Genomic DNA, 12,522 nt, shown 5'->3' on the forward strand with positions numbered 1-12,522 from the left:
ATCCCAAGGGGCTGTCTGGGCTGTCCAAGGAGCTGTCCAAAGGCCCAGCAGCATGGTCAGCTTAGTGACTGGCCATGGCAGCCCGATAGGGCCCAGACTGGTCTTAGCTGAATGAGTACAGATGCCTGCCTAGTTGGTCAGAGGCCTAGGGCTGTCCTGTCTCAGACCTGATTGTCCACTGCTGCCCACTGGGATGGGACAGAGGACTCAGCCAGTCCCAGGAGGGCCCCACCAAACCCTCAGCATACCTGCACCTGCAGACTGGAGAGTTGTTGCATTCAGTCTGGTATAAATCCACACATGTCTACTCAGTGTTCTCATGTATCTGAGCTGAGCTACGTGTTCTTACCTCTGAACCTAACCCTAATCCTACCCCTAACCCTGTCCTTGACCCTAACAACACAATGTCATTTAAAAATAAAACTCAACTAATTAAGTAAGATCAAATATACCTGAACAAAATGTAGGGCATATATGACAGCCTACACCTGATATCGTACTCAACATCAAACAGCTGAGAAATTCATCCTCTAAAATAAGGAAAAAGACAAGTGTCTATACTCTGACCCCTTTTACTCGGTGAACTACTGGAAGATCTAGCCAGAGCAATTAGGCAAGAAAGAGAAATAAAGGACATCCAATCAGAAAGGAAGAAGTAAAACTGTCTCTGTTTGCCGATGATGCCATTCGATATGTAGAAAGTTCTAAAACTTCTACCAAAAAAACTCTTAAAACTAAGAAATATATTTAGTCAAGTTACAGGACAGAAAATACACAGAAAAATGAGAAACATTTCTACACACTAACAAAGAACTATCTGGAAAAATAAAAACAAAGAAAATAGTCTCACTTATAATAGCATCGAAAACAATAAAATACTTAGGAATAAATCTAACCAAGGGATGAACATATCTATGAGTAAAATCTATAAAATATTTTGGAAGAAATTAAAAAACACACAAATAAATGGAACAATAGACCGTGTTCATGAAATGGTAGAACTAATATTGTTAAAATAGCTACAGAAACACACAACAGTCATCACAATATTGAAGGAGAACAAAAAAGTAAAAGAACTAACACTACCCAACTTTAACACTTACTATAAAGATACAAGGATAAAGACAGTGGAAGTATTAGCGAAAGAACAGACTAACCCAGAAACTCAACAGAAGAGACAGAACAAAAATAAAGCCACATAAACACAGTCAACTAATTTTTGACCAAGAATCGAAGACAATAAAGTAAAGGAAAGAAAGACTAATTTCAACACGTGGTGCTGGAACAAGTGAATTTCCACCTGCAAAAGACTAACTCAAAGAAAGTTAAATGAAGTTCTTTGTTAGTGTGTAGAAATGCGACCTGAGTGTTAAATACAAACCTAGAAAACAACCATAACATAATGGAGAGAAAAAAGTAAATTGCCATAAATACGACATTGACTTTTTAGATAGAATGCCAAAGGTACGGTTCATGAAAGAAATCATTGACAAGCTAATTAAATGTTATTAAAACTACAAAAGACATAGTAAGAGAATAAGATGGCTAGGCACAGACTGGGAGAAATTATTTGCAACAGACACATGAGGTAAAGGATCGTCATTCAAAACATACGAAGAACGCTGAAAATTCAATATAAGGAAACACACGATCTACTTAAAAAATGAGCCAAAGACCTAACAGAGACCTCACCGAAGAAGATACACCAATGGCCAAAGAGCATACGAAGTGAGACTCCATATCATATGTCATCCATTGATATTGATGGCGACCTTTCATGAAAGGCAATTATTTCGTGGTAGAGAAAGTGGATTTCCTTTTTTTTGTTCATATTTAAATCCTTATTTTGCTAATCAACTTTAGTTATGGTTACGTAAAACCTTTGAAAAACACTATATTTTATTACTTAATGCATTGGTAATAAAGGGAAACACTTAACTTGTGATTTTAATATTTTTTTACTATGTGCACTAGAAAAATTTAAACACTGCCTATCCAGGAACAGAAAGCTTTTAAAGTGCCTTCAGACCCAGGCATTCCCCTTATGGCTCAGGCTCTTGTGTCCTAGTTATACGAGTGGCACCTCTCCCAAGGTAATGAAGATATTCACATGAGCTTTCCTTTCTTACCCGTGATCTTTACCTCATAGGAATTGTCCTTCTTAATAAACAATGTTATTTTTATTACAACCAAAAAAACAATCAGTCTCCTCGTCTGCTACATAGTCAGACACAAAAAGCCACATGCGCGTCATTGTGTGCTCACGGGGCGGGGCTTCTCTTTCTTTTTCTTTTTTTTTATTCTAATAGCCAATATTTATTTAGTTTTATTATGTGCCAGATTTTGTATGAAAGGGCTTTACATAATCCTCCCTACAACCTTCCCCCTTTTACAGAAGAGGAAACCAGAAACTCAGAGAAGCTAAGGACACTTATTGAAAATCCAGAATAGGTAAATCTATGGAAACACAGGGGTCAGCGACTGCCACGGGGTGACGGGGGAGGAGGCGTGAGCGACTAATCGGTGCTGGGTTTGACTTTGCTGGAAATGTTCTGGAACTAGATGGTAGTTGTGATATGGCTGATAGTGGTGAAGTCTGATGACGGTACTTAAGGTCACTTAAAAGTACACTATGAGGGATTACAGGGTAGATATTATTATCTTAAAAGAAGATTTCATAGCAAGTTATTAAATTTAGGTTAAAATAAATTTTATCGTAATTGAACTTTTTAAAAAAATCTACAGAGAAACTTTATATAGGTCAGAGAAAAACAACAATTGAAAAGAATGCAGAAGGAGGAACAGAGAAAGAACCTTCTGGAGTGGCAGTCAAACAGGCTGCTGCTCAGAACCGGGCCCTCAAGGCCTCCGAGGAGCCGAAGTGAGCTGTTTGTTGGACGTCGCCTTCTTCAGGGGAGGCTGAGCCTCCAGATGGCACGGGCTCTGTAAAGGGGACTAGAGATGCTGTCAGTGTCGCCTCTTGTGTGGTTTCCTGGTCTTGCTCTGGACCTGGTTTGAAGATTCAAGAAGGGACATATTATCAGCATCAGTCCCTCTGATGGCCTTGCAAACAAAGGGAACCTCTCATATCCATCAATGAAGTCTCAGCTCAAGAACCCACCCCAGGAAGTGGTCCTGAATGCAGACTCTAGGGACGGTGGTCTGAGTCAACTTGGTGTTCTGGCCTAACTCAGCCTTGGAAGACCCCTCTGTGTGGTCTGGCCAAGGCCCCCACCTTCACAGGCCACATTCCCACCAGTTGTCCTCACCCTCCATCTCTGCTTCATGGGGCTGAAGGTCCTTTAGTTCTGAGAGGAGGAGCTGGGCCTGGTGCTCCAGGCTGGACCCTGGGAAGTTGACCTGGATGTAAGCCAGCAACAGTCTCAGGCAGGGGAATTCTGGGGGCTGGAGAAAGTCATCATGGTGTTGATCCAACCAGATGCCCAGGATGAAGTAGATGGCCCTGGGGGGACACAGGCGAGCAATAGAGTCTGAGGCCTGGCCTCTCCTTCCACACCGCCTTCCCATAGCACCGTGTGGGGGTCTGGGTCTCCGTGCCGCCTACTCCCGCCCATCCAGAAGTCAGTCCTACTCCTCTTGGACCTGTAGCCTGGTAGTGCTGGCAGAGATGTGCCGGGTCAACCAGGAGGGTCGAGCGGAAAGCTTTTGGAACTGAGAGCTGTTGGTCAACGGTGAGGGGGAGCTGGGCTGACCCAGTCCCCACCTCCCTGGTGCCTGCCCACCACACCTCAGCCCCTCCACAGCTCTCTGACTCCTTCCCTCTCCTCTAGGAAATACTCTCAGCCCTCGCCCCCTTGCAGAAACGCCATGACATGTGGGGTACAGGGTTCTGCTGGCACTTCCAGTCCATAGTCTCTATACCCAGCTCACGGCTCTGTCCTAAGCCCACTTATCCTTTCACCTGGTCCAGGGGTCCACCATCCCCTTCAGAAATTGGGACGATGCAGCCATACCTACAGGGGGCCAGGAGGATGTCACACTGGCTGTCCTGTGGACACGACTTACTCCGTGCCCGCACCTGGAATGGCTTCTCATATATTTGCCAAATAGATGAGCCCCCACCAGTCCCTTTATGGATATCTTTTGAGTGAGCCTGGCCCACTTCTCATCCCTAGGATTTCTACTCTGGCTTCATCCAGAACAGGAACCCCATGGAGTCACAAACCTCCTTTTCACATGAAAAAACAGCTTGGCCCAACCCTGGAAACAGTGAGGAGTCAGGTAGAGGCATCGTCATGCGGAAGAGAAAAATGCCCAAGTAGCACTGTCATAGCTTAACCACACACCACCACCCCCCCGCCGCCCCACCAGCCCCCAAGGACCTCTCCACAGGGACAGGCCCCCAGAAAGCACTTTGCTAGGGAGGACACCACTAGTCCCTACAATGACCCTCTGAGGCTGGTCCTCTGCTCACCTTGCCGTCCAGAGGAGCAAACAGACTCAGAGATGCAGTGACCTGAGAACTCACACTAGCAGGTGGCTGAATGAACCCTGTGTTGTGGGGGATAGGTGGAGGCAGGGTGCTCACCTTGCACACAGGGTAGCCAACACCCGCTGCGTGGTGGAAATGTTTTGTAACTGCCTAGGAAGGCGGGAACGAAGGTGGGATCACTGTCCAGGAAGGCAGGCACCAGGGAAGCAATCAGACTGTCCAGCCTGCGTGCCCAGGCAGATGGCACCATGCTTGTCTTATATTGTTGGTTCCTCAATTCACTTTCTCCCTGAAGTAGGATAGAGGAGGGACATGCAGTCAACGGTAGCGCCATGAGCCACTGTGAGGATTGGGGATTGCAGCTCAGAACACACTCCCAAGCCCTCAGTAATCGATGGCAAAAGGGGAGACATATGTGTTCCCAGGAGAGAAAAGGTTCTTGGCATTCAAATAGAATTTGAGCTGGGGAGTGTTTTGACATATTGGTATCTGAGGTCGTTTTCTTGGCTGAGTTTGGACAGCACCTCCCCATATTGAGCGTCATCCCTGTGATGTTTGACCAAACGTCCCACTCTAGGATGAGAACATGGAGGTTTCTCCTGGGATGAGAGGGATAAAGATACCAGGACATGTGGGATGTTCAGGGCAGCACCACTGAAATGGCAACAGAAGGGGAGCGGGTCAAGGTGAACAGGTGCATCGCTGTAGTAACAGGTCCCTTCCTGTTATGTCCTGCAGCTGTGTGTCCTGGAGGGCTCGTGGGGATGTGTCCCCAGGGCAGCAAGTGGCAGAGCAATGGGCATGTCACATGAACCCCATGTCCTTTTGCATCACAGTACCCCTACAGATCATGATGATGTCTACGACTGCCGGGTGGGGGGGCGCGGGAAGAGTGTAAGGATCCAGAGGCCAGCACCAACACCGGGGGTGGGCGTTCAAACAAGAGAATCTGTAGAATGACACAAATATACTCTTGACTGAATGTGAGGAGAAATGGTGTCAACATCTCTTTGCTGGGATCCCTACAAATATGTGGACAGTGACTTTGCATCTGTCCCAGGAAGGGGCTGCACAGTGAGGGCGGGTGGGAGAGGGGAGGGGGACCCAGATTCCTTTGGGGGCTGGACTTTAGGAGGGAGTCCAGGGGAGCAGCACTGTGACTCCTGGAACCCAGGACCCCCTGACTGTCTGGGTCCTGAGTGTCAGGTCAGCTCAGCACCTGCACTCACCCTGAGCCCTGGCTGGGCTGTCTCAGTGCCGTGGGGTGCCTGCCCGTCCTGGTGGGGGACAGAGTTGAGGTCCTTGTCCTTTAGCCCCTGTCTGATGTCCAGCATAGAGCTCTGTGAAGACAGTGCCCGGAAGACAGAGAGCTTCAGAGCCCAGTCCTTGCCGTCCTCAGACCCCCTGACTCTCCACCCCAGACATAGCCACGCAATGGTCTTCCCAGACCTCCTCCGAGGGTGGAAAAGATGTGACAGCCTGAGGGTGCTAGATTCCCGATGGCACAGATTAGGGGCCCTCAGGAAGCCCCCTCCACCCTGCCAGCCTTGTCCTGGGGTGTGATGTGACAAGACCATCAGAGTATTCCCTGCCCAGCAACTGTTTCTGCCCAGAGGGTCCTCCCTTCACGTCCACCATCCCCCACATTGAGGACGGGGATGCCTAGGGTGTGCTCACAGAGGTGGCCTGGCCTAGAGAGGCCTGACCAAAGTCTCCTTGTATTTCCCGAGGGGACCTTCTCCAAAAGGGCCAGAGGTGCCTACACCATCTGGAAAAGTCACTGTGTCGTCTCTGGAGGCCAGAGCCCTGGAATGTGGGAGCACAGCAAGAGAACATGTTGTCTTACTGAGTGCCTCTTGCCAAGTGAGCTGGCTGAGGGGCTGTTACTGGAATGTTGGTGCCTGGTAATGGGGTTCCAGGTTCTATGGGGGTGGTCTGTTGAAAAGGAAGTGACCTCACTTCCTGGGATCCCCCTCCCTGCATCCTCTCCTTGAGTAACAGCTATCCAAATAGTCCTCTGGGCTGCTGCCTGTCATTCCTCTTCTCCACACAATGCCTGTACATGATGAATCCAACACACCCCGCTCCAGGGTTCCTCTCTGGGAACATCTGGCTGCAGCCAAGGCCCTGGCATTGAGGAGACAGACCTGGGTTGTGACCAATTCTTCACTCTTAACTCTTCTGGACCCTAGATGAGCCCAGTACCTTGCAGGGCCTGTCCGTCTCCCGTTTGCCTGCAGGAGTTACTCGAGCACGTGCTTCATCAGGATGCTCACATGTGTGTGGGGAGACAGCTCTAACACTGGAGGGCTGCTGTCACATGCAGATAGTGCCTCTTTTCTCTTCCTCTAGTCACCTGTGTATATGTTCCTCTTCCGACATCTGGTCCTACATCTAGCATGTGTGTGTGCACACACACATGCCAGCGTGCACATCACGGGTCCCAGGAGAAGACAACCCCACGCACTGAGAACAGGCCGGAGCTTCCCAGCGTATTAGGCTTTCTAGTTTCCAAACCAGCCCTATGGGAGCGAAAGACTACACTGTTAGCCTGGAGGTGGGAACTCTGCTGACCTCTGGACTCTGACTGTCATACACCCTGGCCAGTCCCTGCCTCTCTGTGGGTCTCAGTTTCTCAACTGTCCAATAAGGGTGAAATTCAAAACAGCAGAAATGTGAGCTCAGCAGGAAGTGGGCTCCGTCTCCCTCTCCACCCCAGGGAGAGGAGTGGACAGAGGTGCCCTCTAGTCGTCCCCTGACTGGGTGCCTTCTCAGACAAGAACTAGCCGAATGCCCACCTGGATGGCCGAATGCTCACCCTCTCCATGTTATTTGCTTGTCTGTGCTCAGTTACAACAGCACTGCCTTTTCAGACCCCACAGGGACAGACCACCTGCCTGGCCCTCCTCCCTCACATCTCCCCCCAGGATCCCACCTCGGATGGAAGTTTCTGTACGGAGGGTGACCATCCTTAGCGCCAGGGATATAATCTCCCCCTGGGCTTTGGGCAGGTCAGTGGATAAGAGGTTCCGAAGATCATGTTTGAGTAAGTTTGAGGTATTAAAACACAAAATTTAATCGAGTAAATTTGAAGATCTATTTGGCCTTATTAAGCGATTCATGAACGGGGCAGCATCCCACCTCGCAACTAAAAAGGTGACCCGAAGGGCTGTTGAAAATGGAAGGACTTTATAGGAAGAAAGGTGGGGCAAGGGAGCAATTGACAAAAGACAAGAAAGGATTATTTGAGGCTGGGACACTTATTCTTTGAGCGGAGAGGAGAGGAAGGGTTTTTTGCAGATGGCCTCTTTCCATGAGGCATGGAGAAGGCCCATGTGACAGATTACCTTACTGACACTTGGCCAGAAATCCCAGAGTGCTTGATGAAGATGCCATTTCGAGGAGAGGCGAAAATTGCAGTTAGATAGACTAATGGTTCTAGGTTTGGGATCATGGGAACATTAGTGTGATATCGGTTGTCGATTTTGGCATTATGTACTGCAAGGACAACAATGACAACAAATTGTGAAGCGGGTTGGGGGGCTTGGGGAGAATAATTTATAGCTGTTCACTAAATGCATCAAGTGCCAGTACATCGATCAGTACATTGCAACACTGTGAGTGAGTGTGTGTGTTTCAAGCAAGGTAAATATGAATGATGAACTGTTCCATGAAATTGAAAAATCAATCCATCTGTCAATCCATCAGTCATTCCATAACCACCACATTGTACAACTTCCTTTGGCCATTCTAAAACAAAACAAAACAAAACAGACAATTCTCTTTTACAGGAGCGAATAGAGACGCTGTGACGTTGACAGAGGGAGAGACACATGGATCGCAGATCAACAGAACAAAACGGAGACCTGAACAAATATGCCCAAGGCCGAGGGAACATCCAGAAGCCATATGGACAACTTCTCCATGCATGCACAGTCCTCCTCGTTTTGCAGGGAAGCGCAGGATCATAAAAGGACTGCATAAACTGAAACTGAAAATAGCAGTGTTATATAACCCATGTGAGAAAAAAAAAAATTTTTCCACAACATTCAAAGCTTTGGGTCAAAACATAAAAATCTCTCTTATTCTGAATTTAAAAGGTATGTGACAAAAATAGCAAGATACACATTCAATAGACTGTCACTGAGAAAGTGGCTTTTTATTTACTTTTTTAAAATGTCACAATCTGTCTAACAGTGCTGGCCTTTACGCGGTATCTTCTAGACCTCACTGGATCATCCCAGTCTTCCATAAGTTTAGATCACCTTCCAACACATCATTCTTTGTGTTTCCCATATCGTTCCATGTCTCTCTGAGGTCCTTCGAGGTGAACATTTTCACCACGGTCATTCCCCTGTGATGGATCATCTCATCCTCCTAGACTTTGAGAGACTAGCCTATGCAAGTCCCCGTGGTCACACATCCAGTCTCTCACAAGGTGGCGGTGTTGTCACACCCATACTCATCTACCTTCTGATCACGTCTAAATTCATGTCTAGCGTAAGCACTTTTCATTTTTGTGTGTAATTTCACCTCTCTTCAACAATGTTCTCTTTTGATTATCCCTTTTGGGGGAGACATGAGTAGATGACCCACATACACACACTTTGCTCTGTGTGTGTGAGAGAGAGAGAGACAAAGAGAGAGACCCAAGTAACAGGTACGCATTGAGCGATCTCTGACAGGGTTTGAAGATCAGTTTCTGATCCTGACGTGCAGTTATTTAGGTACTGATTGCAGACTAAACAGACGGCAGCAAACTTTGTACTTCATGCAGTTACAGTGCCTACACTGTGGAATGTTGGCAAACGTGCTAAAGCAATTCATGGGAATAGCCTCTCCATCAAATGGGAATAGAATAATCAGACATCCACAGGCAAAACATGCATGCAAGCAAGCAAACACTCGAAATGGATCATACGCTCGCTCTAGTGTAAAACGGAAAACTAGACGACCCCTTGGGAAGGAGGAGGCGTGGGGGAAAGTCTCAGAAAAATTTGGGATTTAGAGCCAGGCAGAGATTTTAAGACTTGACATCAGAAGCATGATCCAAAAGGAGAAACAAAGATATCAGAAGTTGTCAAAACTAAAAACAGAAGCTCTGTGAAATACCCTCTGAAGAGGGTAAAGCGACCAAGGAAAGAGGCGCCCTCGAACTGCAGCAGCAGTATTGTCTTAGGGGGAAAAAAATGCAAAATAGACCAAAGACACAGAACAGGCATTTCACCAGAGAAGATGAGAGTGGGGAATACTGATGGATGGCGAAAAAATCCCATGAAAAGATGAGCCAGTGGTTTCCCGGGAATGCCAATGAACATCACAGTGAGATGGGTGGGGATCTCAAGACAGCCACAAGACAGTCAGGATGCCTTAAACAAAATACAGATGGGGAACAGTATCAAAACGCTGGTGAGGTCAGGCCGTGGAAAAACTGAGTAACTCACACATCACACTGGTGGTGACGTAAAACAGTACAGCTGCTCTGGAAAACGGTGTGGTAGTTTCCAAAAACACAAACTTAGGAGAACGACAAAAATTTGCAAGTACCGCATGATTTGGAAAACTCAGCCCACAGATTGTGCCTTAGAGGGTCGACCCAGCAGATCTGGGATATTTAGAACTTGCACTTTCCATAGAAAGGTCTGACCTGCTTAGCTCCTGGGAGGAAACGGCTAGGCCCTTGGAATGTCCTGCCTGATAAGAGTGTCTATCTTTTTAGCTGGGAGTTTTGGGTAGTTCAGACTCAGAGCTCTTCACTCCCCCACTATCCTATCAACATCTCGAACCAGAGTGGTACGTTGGTTACAGTACATGAATCTTCATTGATACATCGTGATCACCCAGAGTCTGGAGTTTACATCTGTGCTCATTCTCAGTATTGTACAGTCTATGGATTTTGACAAATGTATTTCACCATATTAGTATTGTACAGAATACGTAGTTTCACTGTTTTAAAATCTTTCTTTGCTCCACTTATTCACCATCACTGACACCATGATAGCGAGGCCCGAGCTAACCACTTCCTAGGATGGTTGAAAGTTACTCACTTCCCCTTTCAGCCTGCCAAGCAATCAAAATACATTTTCCTTATATAGAAAGAACATGCAAGTCTGTAACTATGAGGAAGTATAAGATGTGTATAAAAGGGAAAGCCCGGCTGCGATCGGGGCTCAGCCTTTGGATGTGAATCCGCTGAGCCGGTGCCAGCACCAATGAACGCTACTTCCTGCTCATTGCCTCACTGTCCCGTCTCTCTGTCCAAATATCCTGCAACACCACCACTACTACCACCACCACCACCACACCTACACACACACACACACACACACACACTCCCTAACCATAACCCCCAGCAACTCACTGATCTACATTTTTACCCTCTCCATAGTTTTGCCTTTTCCAGAATGTCTTATTAGTTGGAACCACGGGGTCTGTGACCTTTTTAGACAGACTTCTTTCACATGGTCATGTGCATTTAAGGTTCCCCGCCTGCCCGGGCATGGCTTTCAATAGCGCTCTCTTTTTTTTTTAGCACCGGTCAACGTACATTCCGTCACCTGGATGAACCAAAGTCTATGTGTTCATTAGTGAAAGGTGAACATATTTATTGTAAACACAGAGAAAAGAACTAGTCCTGAACATACATGTGAAGAGAAGATGATTGATGCACTAAAGTGCTTGCGGAGGGAAAGGTGATGAGAGCCAAACCTGAAACAGGACTTTCATCCCCAAGAGAAACTAGTGGAATAAAGTATGAGTTGATTCTCTTCTAACGAAAGAAAACAAACCGTAAAACAACCCTCTCCTCAACCAGCACGCGGGCCCTCCTGTGGGGGTAGTGCTGACACACTCCATAGGAGTAAATTCAGAGTAGGGTATTTAAGTAGAAAAAAAGACACTGGGTTCTCTTTAAGATGAGTAATACCTGATAAAACTCTAGATAAACACATTTACCTAAATTAAGAATAAAGTACATTTTGCAACATAAGAATGAATCGGGTTATTTTCAAAGTGCAGTAATTAAGTCAATGAAGCAAAAAATCCCCTTCAAACTCTAGATAAAATTCAACTATTGAAACCTAAGTTATGTGACAACAGACCCACAGGTGAAATCATAGATGGTATCCCATCTTATTCTCTTAATTTCATCACAATAACTCTGGTCAAAGACCTTAGAAGATTCTCTGACAGGTGAAACATCAAATTTTCAAGAGGCAGCCTTGTCTTTCTCATTCTTTCTCTCCTATTTAAGAAGAATGAGCCCTGAGTATAAAATGTCCATGCATCATTTACGAAGAGTTTCCATTTTTAATTGAAATGAATATTGATGATATGGGCAGTTTAAGTGTCAAAGAAACATGCTGGAGTATAACTGTTATTGTAAAACTGCCCACAAACCAGGAAGGTGAACTTACTCTACAGTGAGACACACAGTCCTTGTTAAATGCTCTTTAGGAGCAGTCCTGAGTAGACTCTAGACATTGAGTCATGAATAATCCTTGTGGGAAAAAAAAGGGGGGATGGGGCATACGAAACCTGACAAGCCCAGGGGAGATCAGCATGGAGGGCCCTACAAACTGAGACCCAAAGTAACCATATAGGACGGTCTGCACATAAAAATTCCTATCTAAAAGCAGCTCATGATGGTTGGTCACACCAGGGCCTGTAGCTTTCTTGACAAAGGTCAAGCTTTACCCTAGGTGAGCCATGCTGGCCTTCCCTGAACTTGTCAGTGTTAGTATGTGGCCTTTTTTCCGTCCAGAGTAATGTGCAATGTCTTTAGTTATTTGCAAGTAAACTGGTTTTTTTGCCATGAAGAGTCATGTATGTTACATTAAGAAAATTATTCAGACTCTCAGCTGCATTTTTCCAAACAATAACATAAAAAACGTTTCTCGGGGTCGCCTGGCACCGGCAGCGCCACGGGAGATTGCTCCCCGAAGTGCAGACCTCGCGCTGCTAAGATGCAGAACCGCTATCTCCACGGCAAGAGACCGGAACGGCGCAGGCCCCGCTCCCACTTCTAGGATCCTGGCTTCCCCCACCCTACGTCTCCGGATCCGCCCCCT

General features: G+C 46.5%; 1 protein-coding gene across 1 annotated transcript in view; it reads right to left on the reverse strand.

The window, feature by feature from the left end:
- Nucleotides 1–7,536: 7,536 nt before the first annotated feature.
- RNF149 (ring finger protein 149) overlaps nucleotides 7,537–12,522 on the reverse strand; it is a 45,573-nt gene continuing 40,587 nt past the window's right edge. The window contains exon 11 of the mRNA XM_039840090.1: nucleotides 7,537–8,444. The gene's annotated coding sequence lies outside the window, so the exon portion shown is untranslated. The remainder of the gene's footprint in view (nucleotides 8,445–12,522) is intronic.

The sequence above is a fragment of the Pteropus medius genome, unplaced genomic scaffold, assembly GCF_902729225.1.
Source record: "Pteropus medius unplaced genomic scaffold, Ma_sr-lr_union100, whole genome shotgun sequence".
Classification (NCBI taxonomy): Eukaryota; Metazoa; Chordata; class Mammalia; order Chiroptera; family Pteropodidae; genus Pteropus; species Pteropus medius.